Raw genomic sequence first — 19,856 nt, forward strand, 5'->3', positions numbered from 1 at the left:
AAAAGCAAGAACTCGTGGTGGGCGAAAAAAATTCCTGCTTAGAGGAGCAGATCTGACAACACTGAAGTTACCTTTATGTTTGTCTACTAGCAGATAGTACTGAAAAATATTCCTCTTTCACAGAAAAATAAGGAACAGCACTCTATGAAACAGCAGATCTAGGGGGTTGGTTTTTAATCATTTATTAGCCAGACTAAGAGTTAACTATTGAAGCAGAAAACAATTTAATTTGTTAACTTATTGTTTCCTGTGTAGATCCATTTCAATAGGTCTTTTGACATCAATAACCAAAGACTTTTGAAATTCACTTATTTTTCTAAACATCGTTATACAGTCAGAATGGCAACAATTACTCATGAGAGATTAGCCATAAGAAAGTTTATTTGACTTCAGAAAGAGGCAACGCTGAAACACTCAGAACTAACCTTCATCTATACCTAAAGCTTTGCATTTCATGAGTGTGACATGGTACACAAAAAAAGAGAAATCTTGACTCCTCTGTCCATGCCTAACAGTCAAAAGTGACTGCCTCTGGATGTAACTTATACTCAGTGTTCAGTCACCTCTACTGGTACCGGGCAGCTGTCACAAACAAGTCAATACACAGAGCACACACACACTGTATTTAATTCCAGTGACACTGCTGTACAACTACACAGTAAGCTTACTGTAACCAGTCTGGCAAATTGTGTCGAATGTACCAGTATAGTTTCTCTACTGGGCAGCTTGCTCAAGAGGACAGGAAAGATTTAGAACTGGAACTTGCATCAAATCTCTCATCTAGATGTTCCAGTCCTGACTTCCACTGACCACATTTTCAATCCTATGCAGTGGAAACCATTTTAGGTTTCAAAACAAGTGTCATCAGACATTTAAAAGAAAGACAAACTATCGTAGACAATCAAGATAAAATACAGTTTATTTCCAATCATTTGCCTAATTCACCTGCACACTGGTTTATATTAAGAAAAGTAAACTACACGTAGAAACAGCTTGGTTAGCTCTTAGCACATTGGTTAAGCTCTGGCAGGGGGGTTGGACTAGATGATCTTTCAAGGTCCCTTCCAACCCTTGAGATTCCGTGATCCTGTGATTTGCTTTCACTTAGGGAAACACGGTTAGATAAGTCTTAAAGACTTCAGAGACATTCCACAACAGAAGCATTTGTCTATTCAGTAGCTTTGCTGATGACCTCAGCTACATAAAACATTTCATCTGTTAACACCGTGTCTGAAGACCATACTCTTTGGAGCACAACAGTCAGAAGAAAATACTTGGAAATACAACAAACATAAAAAGATAACTTGGTAGCTAGTAAATAATACAGGATTATATAGGAACTGTATTCTCCCACACTACTTCAAGATAGAATACTTCAAGATAGAGCCTTAAACAGTTCCCATGTTTTAGCACTGACACAGAACTGCAATACACAAAGTATTTAAACAGGAGGAAAAGCTGCATTGCAAGAGGTAGAAAAGGTTTTATACAATCTTTAGGCACAATTCTTAGCAACCTTTTAAACACCATCAGAAAAAGTTACAAAGTAATAATGACCATTATACATGTATTTGTGCAAGTCTGTTCATTTTTACCCTTTGGAATAAATGTATTTTTCATGCACTCATATTATCTTTTCTCCTATATTGTCTGAAGACTGCTTTTCTCATTAAGTCTTATCACCAGGAGTTATTCGGCAAAACTGAGGTGCTATCACTTGACACTTTTTCAAGAGGAGCAAAGGAATGCAAACACTGTTTGGTAGGTTCACATAACAAAGAACAGAGAAATGCACACTCAAACTCCATAAAAATACAATTAGTTCATTTGGTTTACTCCCACCTCAACCAAGAAAAGAATGCTTTTAAAGTGAAATTTTTCTTTTTTTAAACGTAATTTTGACAAATGTATGCTTTACAGTGCAGTTGTACAGTGCAATGCAGAGTTATACTCAAAGTTTTACAAATCCATAGATCAAAACATCAAGAATACTCCATTTCCCATGGGCTAACAGATATTCACAGATAAATCTTAGCATCAGTTCAAAAAGAGGTCTTCTTTGAGCTAAACATAAGGCTTTACTGGTAACAAGTTTTAATCGAAGATTTGCTTTACTCCTGTCACAGCACCTTTTGCTCATTTTGGTTTTGTCTTGCTCTTTTTCTGCATCCAGAAGTTCTGAGCAGAATCCCAGCTTCTTCAGTTCTTCTACCAGATCTTCATTCTAATGCATCTGGAGGAGTATATCACAGCCACCAACGAATTCACCATCGAGGTATACCTGTGGGATGGTAGGCCAGTTGGAGCAATATTTTATTCCTGCATAAGGGAAAAAAAAAAAGTATTAAGGTTTTCCCTCTTCTTCAAATAGGATGGTATTTTAATAAGAATATATTGCTTCCACCTGAAAGTATTGCTGAATTTCTTTCTCATTGAGGCAAAAAATGATCTATATAACATGAGCGCTATCAGAAAAACAAGGTTAAAGTTAAGTTTGGCTCTTATTTCAATGCAAAGATGTTGTTTAAAGATATGGATTTAACTCCTACACTGGCCTCAAACAGGAGCTAGGAAAATGTAGTGTCTCTTTTCCATCTCAGAAAACAAGCAAATACAATTTTTCAATCAATTAAAGAAATGAGAAGTACAGAAAAATATTGAGAACTGTGTACATTCAGTTATCCTTTATGTTTCCCAATGAGACTTTAAAACATTTTATGTTCTTACAGAATTCATACAGTTACATTGACTACTGCAACTTCAACTGCAACATTCACTCCTCTAGGAGCCTTATGGATTTCAAACTGCTTTATCTTTCACTGCCAGACCTTACAGCTCATGGGAGGGGCAAAAAGGCTTAAGTCTCTTTAAAATTACTCATCAAACAAAACTCAGCTCAAGTCACAATAATGAAGTACAGAATTCAAGTTTAAAACTATACTTCACAGAAGATAAATATAAGACCATTCATGTTAACTGATCAGATGGTATAAATTGAATCCCAACTTGCACTTGAAGACATCACACAAAAAATGATACAGAAGAATCACTCTAATTTGCTACTTTTTAAATGACTTCACATAAAACCATTATTTCTGTGGCAGAGGAAGTATTTACATTCTACATGCTCAGTCTGACAGCACTTGCTTAGTTTTGAACTCAACATTTTTGTACATTTTCAGTGCACAGTGCTGGGAATTTTTCTACTTTAGGCATGAGAGCCCATGCAGCACATTTAAGCCTACAGACAGAGGTGCCTTTTAGATCATCAGAGCCCATTCACCTCAGAAGTCAACCTTCTAAACCAGCATGTGCCAGCTTTAGCATAGGCTGCCAAAGTACTAACAACAAATATTAGACTTGTACAGAGGAAAACCCAAGGGAATTTGCTTTCCCCTTAGAAAACATTTTAACCTCTAAAAACTGTAAATGTAAACCAAGATATTTGAGGTAAAAAACATTTTGAGGTAAAAAAGTAAGCAAATCATGCTTACTTTATTAGGAATTAAAGGCTTTCTTTTTAAATAAATATGCATAAGTGCATAATCCCATTGCATATTTATTATTTTAATGCATAAAAGAGGAAATAGAGCTAATTATTCCCCTTGGCCAAATACCAGAGTGCTTTTAAAAATCCACTGAAATAATACTAATCTAGAAAAACATTTTGTTGTGACAAAGTGTGACGTGATCAGGAAGTATTACATCAGCTAGGATATTTTTACTTCAGAATTTGTGCATGGATAACCAATGCTTCCAAAATTTAAAAAAGTTCAGTATATAAATCAAGGCCAGTGGGAACCCATAAGAATCTCACTTCATCTCCTGCATCACCATCTGTATCATCTTCCACAGCTTTTCATTAAGCCTCTCAATCATTTGGACAGTTTGCAGAAATCAGTAGTTTTGATGTAACCTTGTGTTTGACAGTACTTTTCTTAAACACCCCTTGGCCTTTGAGCACTCAAGAGTGGTCTGTCTTAAAATATTTAGCTCACAATAATTGCAATAAAAAAACTGAGTCTCAACACTAAGGCACACTCCAGAATAAGCCTACTTAAAGGATCCACTGAAGGTATGAAATATGGTTTGGTTTTCTTATGATATTGTAATGCTAAACTAAACATGAACTGAGAACCAAGGGCTCTGCATAATAAACCTACTGCCAATAAGCATTCACAGAATCACACAATCTCAAGGGCTGGAAAGGACCTCGAAAGTCCAACCTCCCTGCCAGAGCAGGACTATCTAGAGTAGGTCAAACAGGAACTTGTCCAGGTGGGCTTTGAATGTCTCCAGAGAACATTTACACCAATTGTTCTCTTATTGAAATATTTTCTTCAAGGACCCAATTACACCACTCTACAAGCACTGACAGTAGTTTCAAGGATCTAACCAACTTCAGATAAAAATATGAATACAATCAAACTCAGCTGCTCTCCATGCTGCACTTCATGTCTTGAGCAAACTGCTTTAACTGCCTGCATGCACAAGGCTCAAGCACATTATGAACTGGACATCTTCTGCAGCACCTAACTAACTCCTAGCTTGGTAGAGCAGTTACTGATAGTATTTCAGTAGTGTTAAGGTGAGTTAGCCTGGTCTGTGCTCACTGCACTCGGAATGCGCTTTTGTGCTGAATCTTTTGGCAGCACAGACACCTCAAGGGATCTCCTTCCCCTCCCTGCAAGTGAATGTCTCCCACTGCACCTCCAAAGCTGCAGGTTCTGCTCTGAATCACTGTTTGCTTTTTAAAAAAACACACTCCACAGATTAGGTTTAGCGTTTGACAGCTGAGCTGGCACATTTTAAGGCAACCGGGAAATCAGAATGGGTACGAAGTGCTATGGAAAGAGGTACCTATTGCACAGCCACCTCACTGCCCCAACTCCACTTCCCAATTCTCAGCCTCTCTCTTGTCAGCATTAGCACTAACCAATGATGGGCCATATCAAAGAACTGACTTGAGCAACCACTCTCACTCCTACCACACATTGTCCAGAAGAGCAACATGTTTTCACGGAGATCCTTAGTACTGATGCAAGCATGAATTGGGGAATACTAGCCCAAGGGCAGGAGAAAAGATCAAGACTATATCCTCTTAGCTGCACCCCACATAAAGCAACGCTGCAAATAATCTGAGGGTGAACTACCACAATAGTTCAAAACAGTTTAAACCAGCTACCAATACCTATTCAGTTTCACAGATCTGAGTGTGCTTTTAGGCAAAGAGGTACATAGGGGAGTTTGGTTTTCTTTTACATATTGCAGTATTTTAGCACAGGGCAAGTTTCAGCAATGTGAAAATAAGGTACTTCAATAGATACTGGAAAGAAACCAATCAGCACTTCAAACATGCCTCAGCCAGCATCTCTGCAAAGAGCCAACTCTTACTGCAAATGGTCTAAATGTACATATTTGCAAACATTGAAGTTACATTCAGCTGAAAACAAAGCTAGTGACCAGCTCACATAATCTCCTTGCAGATCAATCTTTAGTTGAACAGATGTATTTTAGATATTGTCACAGCTAAAGGCTCAGCATCCCCTCGCTAACCCCACATGCATGCAGTGCAGATTGTGTTCACAGAGAGGGCTTAGGGAAATGTCACATGCTGCGTATCTAGCTTTTCAGCACCTGAGGCCAGATCCCAGAGGAGACTATGAGGGCTTTCAGGCAGACACTGCTGAATCACACTTGGCAGCTTACAGATCTACAGCTTCCAGCAGTCCTGCCCTGCCCTCCCCTCTGTCAAAGGTTGCTATTCACAGACACAGCCATATACTGGCTTTTTTGGGTGCAGTAGGTACTACAGTTGAAGCAATATGACAGCCAGATGGCCATGTCAGCTCTTCAAGGCTCCATCACTGGTGCTGGCTCTGGCATTCACCTCACAGTACAACAAGCCAGTTCACCTGGCATGCCCAGTGATCCAGTTAATAAATTGAGCTGCTCTCTGTGCAGCTGGACCAGTGCCAAAGCAGATGCATGGACAGTAACAGAACAACTTATTTAAGCACCTGAGAACCATCAGGCTATTGTGCAAGCATACGCTCTGTTACTGCATTCAGCACAGCTTAGCTGAACAGTCTGGATCAAACTGCTAATTTCAGTTTAAAGCTCAGGTAGCCAGGAGAGCAGTAACCTATTCAGACAACTACCACAAGCCAGAGTTCATGTGGAACAAACATTTCCTGTGCTCAAAAGGGAGATGGTCCTGTAACATAAAGGAAAATATACTATAAATTCATAGGGTAACATCCCCAGAGATTATAACAGACAAACACATCACTCAGTCAGGGGCTCACAAAAGCCCTGTCAACCAAAAGCGAAATACTCATGGCCTCATGTCAACATTTTATTCCCTCCTTTTAAGTTTTTAAGTGTAAGATTAATAAACTTAGATATTTAAATAGTTTAGAAAACTACCATGATTTGCTCAGCTACCAAAGGCGGTAGATTTATCTGCACAAAACCAACTCTCACTAATAAAAAACCTCATCACACACAAATTCCAGTATATAAAGTTTTTATACCATACCAACTCTTACACCTGTGAAATGAAAAGCAATTGAGGATTTGGAAAATCAACCTTTCAGCTAATAGCTAATGAAAAACTAAATTAGTCAGGTAACAACACAGAAGGATACATGAGCACGATCACATGATTCATGCCAGCACATGGCACATTTTAGTGTATTCTGGACAAGAACTATTAATGTCATACACCTGCAAGGCTAATTACTACATACTTTTGTCCTTTAAAAAAAAAACTTTCTCAGTCACATAAAACCTCGTCAGCTATGTACATCACAGAGAGAAAGCAGGATGCAAAGCATTATGAGAACAAGAGTACCAGCTTTCTACTATTGGCAAAATCCCTTATATAAAAGGGCTCCTACCACTTGAGCAATAATAGTGAAAGTATTACTAAATACTTCTCGTGCAAGTGATTAGCAGAGTTTCATACTTTATCAAAAGAACCAATGCAGTGGTATGTGTCCAAGCTATTCACGATGTCCCACCATTCTGTACACAAGGACTCAAAAAAATATGTCTAACTAATTATGTACTTCAGGGGTCTTTTAATGTAACTTTGTATCTATTAACAGATAGGCAAGGCAGTATGGGAGAAAAAACCCGATCTCCGAGAGTTAGCCCATATGCATAACTGTTTTCTTCAGATAACCAGGACACTCTTGTACACGGTAAGTTACAGAAACCAAACGGGGACATGCAGGTGAAGTGACCTCAACTGAGAATCTCAGTGACGCGCTCCAAATCCCACAGTACACCAAACCGCGCGACTTTGGCCTGTTTTATAAACAAGGAAAACTCGAACAAAACGAGTAAAGGCAAGTTACGCCTGCGAGAGGCGAGCCTGGGCTGTCACACGGCGCTCGGCGCGGTGCTCCGACAGCTCCTGGGCGGGCGGGGCCGGGACAGCCACACGCCCGAGCCTCCCGTGGACCGTCCCGTCAGGGACACCGGCACTCACAGCTCCCGGCGCTGCCTCGCAGCACCAGCGTTCCACAAAGGGAAGCCCGACACAGGCTCGGACTGTGAGCAAGCCCCGACGGCGGAGGCGCCCGAAGGTGACCCCCGGCCCCACTCCCGGTCTGGCCCGCCGCTGACCTTGGCGAAGGTACGGGTCCCGCAGGCCGTCGTGGGCGCGGTAGCCCTCCACGCTCTGCAGGCGCAGGATCTGCAGGACGGCGTTGCTGAAGCCGCAGAGGGGCTGCGCCGGGCTGCTCTTCATGAACATCGCCACCGGATGCGCTCGTACCAGCCGCTCCACCACCTCCTGTGAGCCCGACCCGCCGCCCTCAGCGCCCCCGGCGACCGCATGGCTCGGCACCCACCCGGCCCGGCTGCGCACGCGACGCCACTCTGATGCTGCCCCTCATACTGTCGCTCCGCAGCCGCTGCCGCCCTGCTGCCGGCCGGCCAACGGCAGGAAAGGTGGCGGGGAGCCTCTCCCTCCTATAGGCGAGGCAGCCCGCCAATCAGCGCCTACAGCCAGTAGATGAAGAGACAGCCAAGCACGCGCTCAGCAACGCTGAGGCCTCCTCGCGTTCCTATTGGCGAAAGGCGCTGCGCTGCTGCAGCCTCATTGGGAGGCGCATCTGTCAATCAACGCAACTGGGTTGATCGCCACCAATTCTGCGGACGCGATTGGTCAGGCTTTCTTCTAGCGTTGCTTGGCTTGGGAACGCCCGGGGGCGCATGTGACTAGTGTACACTTCTTTCCGCTTCCGTCGGCGGCCGGGCGTGTGGCGAGGCTTGGCGTGTCTCGGGCGTTTGGTGTCTGGCCGGCCGCGGGGGGAGGACTCTGCCTCTCGTGCTCGCCGTCCCAACCGCCGGCTCTGTGAGGTGGCTGGGGCGCAGGCCAAGCGGCGTGGTGCAGAGGGGAGGCTCAGCGGGTGACCGCCGCCGTGCTGAGCCGCTCCCTTCGGGCCTGGCGTGCGGGCAGGGCCCGGCAGCCGCGCGGAGCACGGGAGGGCGGTGCGCTACGGGTCTGCCATGGAGGCGAGGAAAATGCGGACGCTGCCTGCCCCTGGGTGGGGATTGGGATGGATCCCGCCGGGCCCTCTGTGGTGCGGGCTGCGGCAGAGCTCCGTGGGGCTGGAGGGTGAGCCAGGGGTTTCTTTTCATGTTTAAAGACGAAATGAAGCGGAGCTGAGGAGGAGTGGACGGCTCTGGTGCATCGGCTGCCGGTGCTGAGTGAAACTGTGATGGGGAAACGTGTTGGGATGTGCGAGCTGCAGCAGTGCAAGCTGTACTCCACACCGTGCCCCTGTCGTCCCACTGGACCGGCGGAGGCGGTGTGTGGGCAGCGGACAAAGTGCTGTGTGGATCTCTCTCCTCCGTAGCTTTGGCTGTGACTAGTGACCTGTTTGATTGCATTGACTTGCTCGGTTTGGGTTGATTTTTAATGGGATGAAGCAGACGGTTTGTGTCACAAAGGAGCTAGCAGTTCTTTTCATGCTTGCTTAGTGCTAGGAGAAGAGAGCCACATAGTCTGTAGCTTTGCACAGCTTGTTAGTGGATTAGCTGGTGGGGGTGGCAACAAGATAGAGAATGGGAGGCAAGATTGGACTCGCTAGCCGAGTATGCCAAAGGGTTGTTTCACTTGGTGCTGGAAGATGGCAGAACTGCCCAGCATCAGGCAGTGAAGCAGTGTTTGGAACTTGTCTTGCATATGGCTGTGTGTGCAGCCAACTTTGTGTGAACTCCTGGGCAGATGCTGGATTCTTTCTGAGAACTTGGAGCAGAGCATGGAGGTCTACAGCAGCCAGGTCCATCCTGTAAGTAGAAGAAATTGTTGGAAAGTTTTCCTCTGTACTAAACCACAGTCTCCCACAAATAAGGAATCACGGTATATTAATTTACGTTGCCCCTCTAGCATCAGGACTATGGATATGTTAGTGGCCATTTTTGTATTACTTACATTTTTTTCCCTGTCAAGCCCTGCTGATGTGAGACCTTTATAAACAAGACCAACCAGTCTTCAGCATTCAGAAGACTGTTAGCTAGTTCTTGACTTATGTAGAATCCAGCTGATGCATGTGTGACAATTCATTACTTCATTTTCTATGAAGCCACCTTCAGGCATCACTTCTTTTACCTAAATGTAATTAGAACACTTTCCAAAGTGAATGTGGCAAACTGCATGCAGCTTGTCATCCCACATGAATAGCTTATGAATAAAGTGTTGCTTCAATATTTAAAGGTACATATATTTATGAAAAAATACTTTCTATTATGGAATCTAAAGGCAAAGTTCACATACTGTGTTGTTGATGAACATTGTGCATTTTGTGTGTCAGTATGTTTTGTTTTCAGCAGAACATCGAAACCCTGGCACAGTCACGTTGATCAGGACACAGAAAAGTTAAGGATTTCTGTGGTTTCTGTGTTCTGAACAAGGTGAAAGGTTGTGGAATATGGAAAAAAAATAGCATTCGGTTCATGCTAGATAAAATTTCAGTAAATTCTGCAAGACAAAAATAGCTTTTCCTATTTGTTGAACTGATATGATTGTAGAGAGAGAGACAACAAGTGTGTGTAATAGCTCAAGTGGTCTAGTTTGTCCTTTTAATCTATCAGAAACAGTCCTGCCACTTTAAGATTCAGACGGCAACTAAATGAAAACTGAGTAAAAAGAAAGATCTTTCTTTTCTTCAGAGCATCTACTTTTAAGGAAATGTTGGGCTGTTAACAGATCTTTCTTAGTATTTTCCTTCCTGATTTGCAGTCTGGCTATTTCCACAAGGAGGTGGTTCCTTAGAAATTAGAAGTGAAATGAGGACATCCAACTGAAATGTGATAAGCCCTTGTGAGGATGTGCTGCTTTTAGAATAAGATAACCACCGTTGTAGTTTAGCCTCTGTAGTCGAAGAGTTGCCCTTGGTTATTAGTACTGTGGGCATGCCAGGCTTGCAGAGAGAGCAGCTGTGGGAGGAAGCTGAGGCGTGCCTGTAAGAGTCAGCAGCAACATGCACAATATTCCTCTAACAGTTATCGTCTGTTGCCATGGAGATAATGATTTATCCTATGTCATGATTAATCTATCAGCAGTAAGAGCAATTTTGCAGTCTGATATTGTTTAGCAAGTACAGTAACACCTGCTGAGCACTGAAAAACGGCTGTAAATGTTTGAAAGCTTCTTTAAAGTCGGTATACTGGGTTAAATAAAAGTACATGAATTTGTAGCCACTCTCTGTAGTTTTGTGGGATTAACCCATGAGATAACATTCATCTTAACAGAGTGCTTTTAAATAAACTATTTAGCATGGTCAGGCAATTTTGAATTATGCAGCATTCTATTAGTGGGTAAAGACTTTTCCTTACTTAGAAAAATTAGCCCATGTATGTTCTAGAAACAAAGACATAATTATTTGTTACCTAGTCCAGTCTTGTATCAGTCTAAGTTAAACTTCTTTTATTTTCCAGAGGATGATTTAAATCATCTGTTCAGAAGAAATATTAATGGAATTCCCATAAAACTCCTGACATTTTGCTGATGTTCCTGTTGGAAGACCTATCACCTTATTTTAAAAACAGTAATAAAAGCACCATTATTCAAACTGCAGGGCTTAAATGCTCACAGGCACAAATTAGGTTACTTTAAGGTATTCTGCTGTTGATCAGAATTAGTGGTTTGGAGATCTTACACAGTGCACAAGAAGGTAGACAAATAAGAATGATGTGGTCAGAAAAAAAGCTTTTAGCAGAGGGTTAAGTTAGCTGGTGAGAAAGATCAGAAGAAAAGTCTTATTTCAGCTTAACAGAACAGGACACCTCTTTGTGTCCAAGTCAGATATTTCTATGTCTTTCTGACTTGTGATAGCACCTGTAAATGAAGTCCCTTATTGTGCCTTAACAGTTGCACTCTATTTACTGGTTTTATTGTCTCTTGAAGCTTTTCAGTGGGATGGCTTAAGCTTTAGCAGGTCTTCATGCCAGGTAAATAGTTTCAGCATACCATCAAAGACAACATCTGGCAGCACTAACATATTCTCAGTTTTGAGAGCATTAAGGATGCTTGAAATGTACCTGTAGTTCTGGACTGCAATGTTTAAATTTGTGTGGGATGCCTATGGCAAATTGACATTTTGGAGTCTGAACTGTATCTAACTTCCCGGTTTGGATCTAGCTTGGAGACCTATAAGCAAGTTTTTTCTCATCTAGGTGGGTAATTAAATATTATTTATGGATTCATAGTGTATTCCCAATACAGTGTTGGCATTATCTTTAAAATAGAGCAGTCCATTTCATAAATGACAGAGATAAGAACACGTGCTAAGTGACCTAAGTCAGTTTAACTGATGGATAGTCTACATGATCTAAGGCGGCTTTTTGACTTAGGTCATGTAAAGATGCCTTTGACAGAAGAGAGGTCATGCTGATAATCAAAGGAAAAATGTCTGAGCCCCACATTGAACAAGTATAATTGAAGATCGTGTTCAAGTTGGAATGTGGACCTCTAAACAAGACACTTTAGACTTCAAGCTTGGTTGTGAATGACACTGATCTCTTTGTAGTAACATTCTACTTTGTGAATTGGGAAGCTGTCTTGGAGCAAGGGCATGTAATATGATCTTTGTTATAGAAAAGTAGAATTATTCATTGGGATGAGCAAATTTCTTGCAACTATTCTGCCTGTTAGACGCTTGCTCCTTATATGCAGGTGGTAGTGGTGCTTGAGTCTTTCAGTATTACAGAGGAAGCATGTTTTTATATACATCTAACGAGCAGAGCTGAGAAATGTTACCTCTAATGGAAACACCTCTTGCTTCTTCTCGTCTAGGAGTTACAAATGCCAAAATCTTCCATAGGCCTGAAAAAAGACAAGGCAAACTCAAAACAGATCTGCTAAATACCAAAATGGTGTTACTGGGCCAAGTTTTGAGCCATAAAAGTCTAGGGACTGGGGTTATAACAATATACTCGGCTTGTTCTTTGCTTCCTGGGCATTCACTTTTGACCAGTGTTGCAGAAACAGGGCCTGGGCACTTGAGTTTCTGATTGAACTGGGTATGGTAATTTGTACAAACTGTAATTTACTTGAAATTCTGGAAATGTCTTATGGCCTTTCACAACTGCATGAAAACCCCAGGGCAGTTCCTGCCCATCCAAGATTCTCATGCCGTGGTTCAGTTCTGCTGACATACTCTAGGTATAGTGACAGTGACAGGAGTCCTTTTGTTGGCTTAGCTTTTTTTTAAGAATGTGTATGGCAGTGAGGCAGGAATAGCTCTAGCTAGCCTGGATTTCATATCCAGGAGGGCCTCTGGCAGCTCTGGTCTGGTGGCTGGTAATCCCAGGGTTACCCACCTCACTAAAATGGCAGGCTATAGTACCTGAATGCTAGTTGCCTCTGAGAGCAATTACATCTGTCCTTGTTCAGCACTTTTGCATCCCCTTATCTTTTCTATACAAAGTTTAAAAAAAAAAAAAAAAAAGGACAGGTATTTTTCTGTGTCATTTTGACAAATATCTCACATTACAAAAACTTGCTTCACCTTTAACAAACAGCACTGTCCAATTGATCTCCTCTGTGGCAGAAGATAGAGGGTACCAAGCATGTGTCATCACGTGTAAGTTTCAACTGTATATTTCTCTTAAGTACAAACTCAACAGTTTTGTATACATCAGTGTATTTGTAAAGTAGGTGGAATTGTTACAGAGACCCTTAATCATATTTTTTAAAAAACAGTGTTTTTGAAGTTGGCACTATTTCAATAAATATTTTCTTTTGTTCACCACTCAACCTTTAGTCTTTCACTTTTTTCTAGGAATGTGTGTATGTGTTTTTTGGCTGGACTAGAGTTCCTTTTCAATGCTGTGACCCTAAATCACATAAATTGTTGTTGCTTAATCTCTGCTTGACAAATCTCTAAGTGATTGTGTGGAGCCTGAAAGCTTTTTGTTAAAATGTTAGCCTTCAGTTTCTAGTGTTAACAATGTAGTTTTACATTAAATGTAATATAAAATGCCTATCATGACTAAAAATGTTGAGGATAATTCTTGGCTATATACTGCATGCTTGCAGAACTGGTATTTTAAAACATGGATGAAGAAAAGCTTAATTGAGTAGCTAAACTAAAGTTAGTCATTGCAATCAATTATATTTATTGTAAAAAGATGTTCCTAGTCCCACTATTATATAAAGTGTTGTGCAAAATAAACTTGCCCTCATCTCACTTGCTTACATCTTTTTGTGTGGTTTGAAGCTTTAAACTTTTTATGCTAATTGGAGTTGTTTTGACAAAAATGTCCCACGGGAGTTGCGCAATGGTGTGCTCTGCTAAAGAGAACTTGAATTTGGCTGAGGCAGATGTAAAGTGATGCCTCTCAGAAGACTGGTGTGGAGGGCTTGAAACTTTACTGAGAACTTTGACAAGAATGAGTATGGAAATTTGCCCATGTTTGGTTGTGGGTGTGAGGTTCTACAAAGGCTTATTTGTATATAGGCAGACTAAATTGAGCTAAAACTCTGTTGCATTTTTTTCCCCCCCACTGTGTTTGATACTGTCCCTGTGTTTCTGATTTTTTTGTGGGCTGAGATAGAGTCTTGTTTCCAGTAACGAAATTAAGGAATATAAGTATTATACTTTGAGTCGGGCAAAGGGAAAACTGTAGTTCTCACCTGATGCGGATAAGTAGACTGGTTGCTCCTAGAGATGAATGGGATGATATCTTCTTTCTAAGCCTATTCCAGTCACTGTCTCAGTCCCTTCAGAGCAGGGAGATTCTCAGACCAGATGTGTAACCTGACAGGGGACATTGAGACAGGGAGTATGAACGGGAAAGGGAATCAGACTGACTAGGAATGTAGGTAGGGCTGTAGCAACTAGGTCTGGTAGCACAGAGAGCAGAAACTGCTCGAGCAGCTCTGCATAAAATTAGGAATAGAAGAGTTTGGGGTTTAAAAAAAAAAGTTCTTTGCCACAAAAGAAGGTGGCTCCTACAGTTGCAAAGTAGGACCCTCAAGAAAAAGATAGATTTAGGCTGAACAACTTTCAAAAACTCGCATAGGAGATCAAACCAAAGTTTTCATTATAACATGACATCTTTTTCCCCAAAAGCCCTACATGTTTGATATATAGGCACTGATTTTCTTGATGTGTCCTGAGGTTCAGACAAAGGAAGGCTGCTTGCAGGAGGACAGTATTGAAGCCTTTGATATGCTCTCCTTAGATGGACGTTGTTTCATCCTCTACTACGGAAGGAAACCTGGAAAAGGTTTCCTCAGGAGTGCTCACTGCTGGTGTTTCTGTTTGCATGTTCATGCTGATGAAGTTTGAAGGGTGGCTTGGAAAAGTTCTCAGCTCTTTTAATTAGAATCAAAGAAGCCAAGAGTATGTGAAGCTGGAAAACTAAGGACTGCAAAAACTTATGGAAGTTAGGTGTCTTAAACTTGGTTTCTGAAATCAATGGGTGCTTTGAACTCATGGTGTTTTAAATCCCTGCCTGCTAACCGCAGATACTTACATTGAAGGTAAATTGTGAGTTCCTATATGTTAAGCTGTCTGAAAAAAGGAAAATTTTAGATCTATCTAATGTGAAGAAAATTAGACCCAAAGCACCAACAAAAACTAAGTCAGAGAGGGGATTATGTGTTGGCATATTTGTAATATATGGACTAAAAGCTCAAGAACAGACTCAAAAGTATCTTATGGGAGGTAAACAAAAATTTGTAAAGGGGAAGATGGAAAGGTCTCTAAGTTTTGCTTATTAAAAAAAACCCAAAACCAAAACAAAAGAAACAAACAAAAAAAAACCTACAAAGGAAAACTCAACACACTCCACTCCCCCCAAACAAACAACACCCAAAACATACCCAGAAATACAAATATAAAGTTGAGGGAAATTTGTGAGGTTTAAATTTCAAGTCTGCCTATTAGTTAGAACTCAGGTAAATGCTGAACTATGGGGGCATATTCAGGCTAGGGGTTTTAGAACTGATATTGTAGCACAAAGTTCTACTTCCTGTGGAGAGAGTCAGTCTGCAACCAGGATGTGGAGCTGAATTAGACAAAAGTTGAATTCTGAAATGTGCAGCAGGGAGAAGGTGAAATGTCAGGTTAAGTCCAGATGATCTCTGTGTGAACACAGGGCAGGAAGTTAGCCTGGTTTACTGGTGTGATCCTTGGCCTAGTGCTCCTGCTGATAAGCTGTTCTGACATTAGTATTTAGGGTTTATAGCTCTTCATTCCTCACCAACTGAGGAGAGATGTCCTCTGTAGCAACTTTTAGCACTGCCCACAGAAGCCTTCTGTCAAGCAATGTGCTACTTCTTGTACCTATAAAACAAAACAACCTCCCCCCTGAGAAGCCTGTTGTTGAAGCCAGTGTTGAAACCTGTCATGCCAAAGACATATGTCACTGGTATGCTGCACACAAATGTTACTCTGCCAACAAATGCTGTTCCTCCCACCCAAAGACTGCTGTGTGACTCATTGTTTAAATAACAATTTTACATTGCTATACCCAAGCAAACATAAAGGGAAACATCTTAATATCTTGTAATACTTGTTTATCATCAGTTATGAGTGTGAATAAATGGGTGTGTTATGCTAATAAGAGAGAGCAGCTGCCCTGCAACATTATCAGTGCTTCCCAGTGTCCCTGAAGATGTGCGGATCCTGTTGTGGATTAAACCGTGCCAAAAACATTGTTACTTTTGTGGTATTTGATGTTTTCCACTCAGTCTCTTGGGTGTTCTGCTCATCACAGGAAATGTCTGAAAATATTGTATATTCACTGACAGATACTTGTGGTTTCGTTTAGAGGCTGGCCAACTGCTTCTAAAAATATGTTCCTTTCTTCCAAGGAAAGAGAGCCAGAGCTGCTGCTTTTTCCTCTTCAGAAGCTCCTCCACCCTTCCACACTGCTTGCAGTCATTCTAACCTCTCCTTTGTTGTTTAGGTGTGGTGTGTGGGCAGCTTTATATTGTTTGGGTAATGCACTGAATGCTCATTTACTTAATACCTGCTATTTGCTTGTGTATATTGGTTTTTCTAACTCAGCATGTACAAAGCTGGTTGAGGTAGTAAAATCAGAGCCACGAAAGCCTCTTCATAAGGAAATGCAGAAGAGGAACTTAATGTAAGCAATTTTTTAGATACAGTAATGCACTGACCAACCCTTGCAAGCTTTCTGGATACAAGGGGCTGTTTCTTTCAGACTTAAAAGGTCTAGGTCTACAAAGTAATTTCCTAGGGGGTGGTTTCATAAGGAATTAATCGCTGCCAGTGAGAGTTGCTCATATGCTTACATTGATGTCTGAGACAGTTTTCACAAAGCAAATTCATAGATAAGATTTTTCTATTCTCTATCATCTACCTATTCTAGACAAATTATTTTGGAGTCCTTTTGGTTTTTATGCAGTCCCTCACAGTATCCCAAAGGTCATTAAGAGATAATAATCAGCTCTGAATTACTATGGGGCAAGAGCAGATGCATAGGCATAGACTCAGGTTTTACATACTGGTGTACTCCAAGTAAATAATCTGTCAAATACATGCTAGTGCATATATTCAGTTTTCCAAGTTAGATGATAGGGTTGTTCACAAACAGAGGGAGATTGCAGCATTTGGTTTCCCGCTCAGGGAGAACTTAAAAGGTCATAGTCACTCCAAACTGTGCCATTGCAGGGCCTGCTGTGGGCATCAGTTTCAAGGTCAGAACCAGCTATAAGAACTAAGTCCTCACAAAATTTCCATTTGCCTTTTCCATTGCTGGTGATGGATGGTGGGTGATTCCTGATGGTTTGGAGCAGTTAAATATGGAGCTACCCCAATTAAGGTTGTGTTGGCACAGGGAGGGCAGATCACCTTGAATACCAGGTGGTGGGCACAAGTGGGCCAGATAACACCACTGATGTGGGCCAGACTACCCCATCCAGCATAAGACAGCACAGAGCTGTCATCCCTTGCCTCTCTCAGACTTCTCGAGCTCACGCTTTCTTTATCACTGAATTGTGTATCTCGAGGCTCTTGGCTGCAGAACTGTTCCGTGTGCCCAGAGTTTCATCACAAATAGCCTGCTTTTCTGCTCGGGAGGCGGCTGAACCGCAGGTGCTCCCAGCAGCAGAGGGCAGCAATATAACCTCTGCCAAAGAGGATGGGATTGTGCCGTATGAAATACAAACTACTTCAGTGCTCATTCAGTTTGTTTATGTTACTGTTCAAATATGAAGAAGCTGTTCATTCTTTCCTCCTTCCCTCCCAGTGCTCAACGCGCTGCCTTTCATGTGATTATAACTTTCTGATGCTGTAGATGGAGCACAGAATCTTGACAACTCGGGCTTCTCTTGCTGGGCTATAGAATCACGCTGTGGCTGGCAACACACCACCACTGTTGCTCCTTTTGTTTCTAACTGATTTTTCAATATTAATCCAAGCATATACTGTAGACTTTTTGCTTGGAGAGGTTACAGAAGAAAGAATTGCCTGCATCAGACCACAGTTCTTGGTTGTTCAGTACTTTTTTTCCCAAAGCAAAGTATCGGGTACAATACTCCATGCATCCATGTGAATTCCTATTCATACGAACTACCATGAGCAGTGTGTGGTTGTTTCATTTATATATAACTGCTGAACTACAGGCCATCTTCCTGCTTTCTAAACATTCAAAAGAAGTGTTAAGAAACGTGCCCACAAGTTGGCGTGGATCGCTGAGGCAACCAGCAGGTGTAAACATGGGCCGTGGTTTGTTCCCCCATCTCCGGGTGTTTGGTGCCTCTCACAGCTCCAATCCCCCAGAATAAAAAAAAAAAATCCGCTTTTTCCTCTTCTAGCGCGTTTTACGCTGCTGGAAATAGCAGCGTGCCAGCGTTCGCCTGGTGTCAGCGGCCACGGCCAGCCGCCTGCAGCGCACCGGGCCGAGCCGCCCCGCCGGCCAGGACAGTCCCTGGGCAGGGCCGGGCCGGGCCGTCTCCCGCCGGCCATACGCGGCTTCCCTCAACGGTGGCTCCTGGCGGGGCGGGACAGAGGCGCCGGCTGCGGCCCGCGTTACATAACGCCAAGCGCCGGGCCTCCGCGCTGCACCCGAGTGCCGGGGCCGGGCGGCCCCGCTGCGGACGAGTGAGCGGCGGCAGCGCGGGGAAGGAAGAAGCAGCGCGGCCCCTCAGGCTGCCTGCGGGAGAACCGGCAGCGGTGAGTGAGGCGCGGGTCAGCGGCACAGCTCGGGGCCTGCTGCCGGTGCTCCAAGAGCCGCGGCTGAGGCAGAGGGTGGGGGGAGGAGAATAACGGAGAGGCGGCGGCGCAGTCGGACTGCGCCCTCGGTCCCGTCGAGTTCCGTCCCGTCCCGCCGGCCGAGGCAGCGAGGGCGGCGCAGCTCGGGGGCGGCGCGGCTTGGCTCGGCTCGCTGACAGCCCGCTCGGCGCACAGACCCGCCTCCTCTTGCTCGGCGCGGCCCCCCAGCCTCGGCCCGCCGCCCCTACGACTCCGCGATCGGCGCCGCGGGTGAAAGGCCGCCAAGGCAGCGGGCGCCCGGTCCCCGCTCGGCCCCGGCGCCGCCCGCCCGGCAGCCGCCGCGCCTCGCCTCGCCTCGGCTCGCCGCGGCTCGGCTCGGCGCGTCCCCCGCTGCCGTCCCCCGCCGCTCAGGTTTGTGGTGCCGCCGCACGCTATAACGGTTGCAACGGGTCCAGCCGGAGCCGCGGAGCAGGAGCAGAGGCAGGGCTTACCCTGGCCAAGGTAGCTTCCTGGGTAGTACGAGAGCTCCCTTCGTGCTGCTAATAACCTAGCTGCGCTAACTGCAGCTTACTTTCCTAAATACATTATTTAGCTAAACGGGTAAAACCTTTTGTGTAACTTATTTTTTTAAGAATCGCATCTGTGAATGAGTACCAGGCTGGTGGAAGCATTCGGCTGCATTCTGCAGCTTTTCTTTCCCAGATGTCAGGCTCTTGCCAAAGCTGGTTGCTCAGAGTTGCTGTCAAATTGTTTAATCTCTTGGTCCTTGCTGACAGGACTTTACTGCAGTTTGGAAGCTCCTTGTTTCTGTTCTCCTTCCCCAGCCTCTCTCCTCTTCAAATGTATTAAGTATATCCCAGCTTGGCTGTGATTCTCCGTAAGCATGTCTGACCTTGTCTCTCTTTTTCTTTCTAAACAGTTAGAAGGTTTCCCAGTTTTTCTGTGATAAGAGCCGCTACTCATTAGATTCTGTACAACTTCCATATGTAAACACTCCCACCCCAATGTGTAGTAAGGCTTGGGTTTGACATGTGCCGGTTTCTGCCATCTCTTCTGTTCCCAAACCCTTATTGGTCTGACCTGAGTGAATTTCAGTCTTTGCCCAGGAAAACTTTATTCATAAAAATAGCCCTACTAAAATCGGTTAAC

General features: G+C 43.4%; 1 protein-coding gene, 1 non-coding gene and 1 pseudogene across 11 annotated transcripts in view; 2 read left to right on the forward strand and 1 right to left on the reverse strand.

Moving 5' to 3' along the window:
- Positions 1-901: 901 nt before the first annotated feature.
- On the reverse strand, positions 902-7,996 carry LOC133625614 (glutaredoxin-related protein 5, mitochondrial-like; annotated as a pseudogene).
- Positions 7,997-10,387: 2,391 nt separating this feature from the next.
- LOC133625685 (small Cajal body-specific RNA 13) lies at positions 10,388-10,657 on the forward strand. The gene has a single exon (XR_009818991.1). It is a non-coding gene; the product is annotated as a small Cajal body-specific RNA 13 (non-coding RNA).
- Positions 10,658-18,543: 7,886 nt separating this feature from the next.
- The window catches only part of SYNE3 (spectrin repeat containing nuclear envelope family member 3), a 66,421-nt gene continuing 65,108 nt past the window's right edge, over positions 18,544-19,856 (forward strand). For 9 of the 10 annotated variants that reach the window (XR_009818855.1, XM_061997531.1, XM_061997533.1 and 6 more), the window contains exon 1: positions 19,119-19,208. The gene's annotated coding sequence lies outside the window, so the exon portion shown is untranslated. Of the gene's footprint in view, positions 18,669-19,118; positions 19,209-19,856 lie in introns of those variants that run through there. The other variant, XM_061997532.1, reaches the window with a different exon arrangement.

Source organism: Colius striatus, chromosome 6 (assembly GCF_028858725.1).
Source record: "Colius striatus isolate bColStr4 chromosome 6, bColStr4.1.hap1, whole genome shotgun sequence".
NCBI lineage: Eukaryota > Metazoa > Chordata > Aves > Coliiformes > Coliidae > Colius > Colius striatus.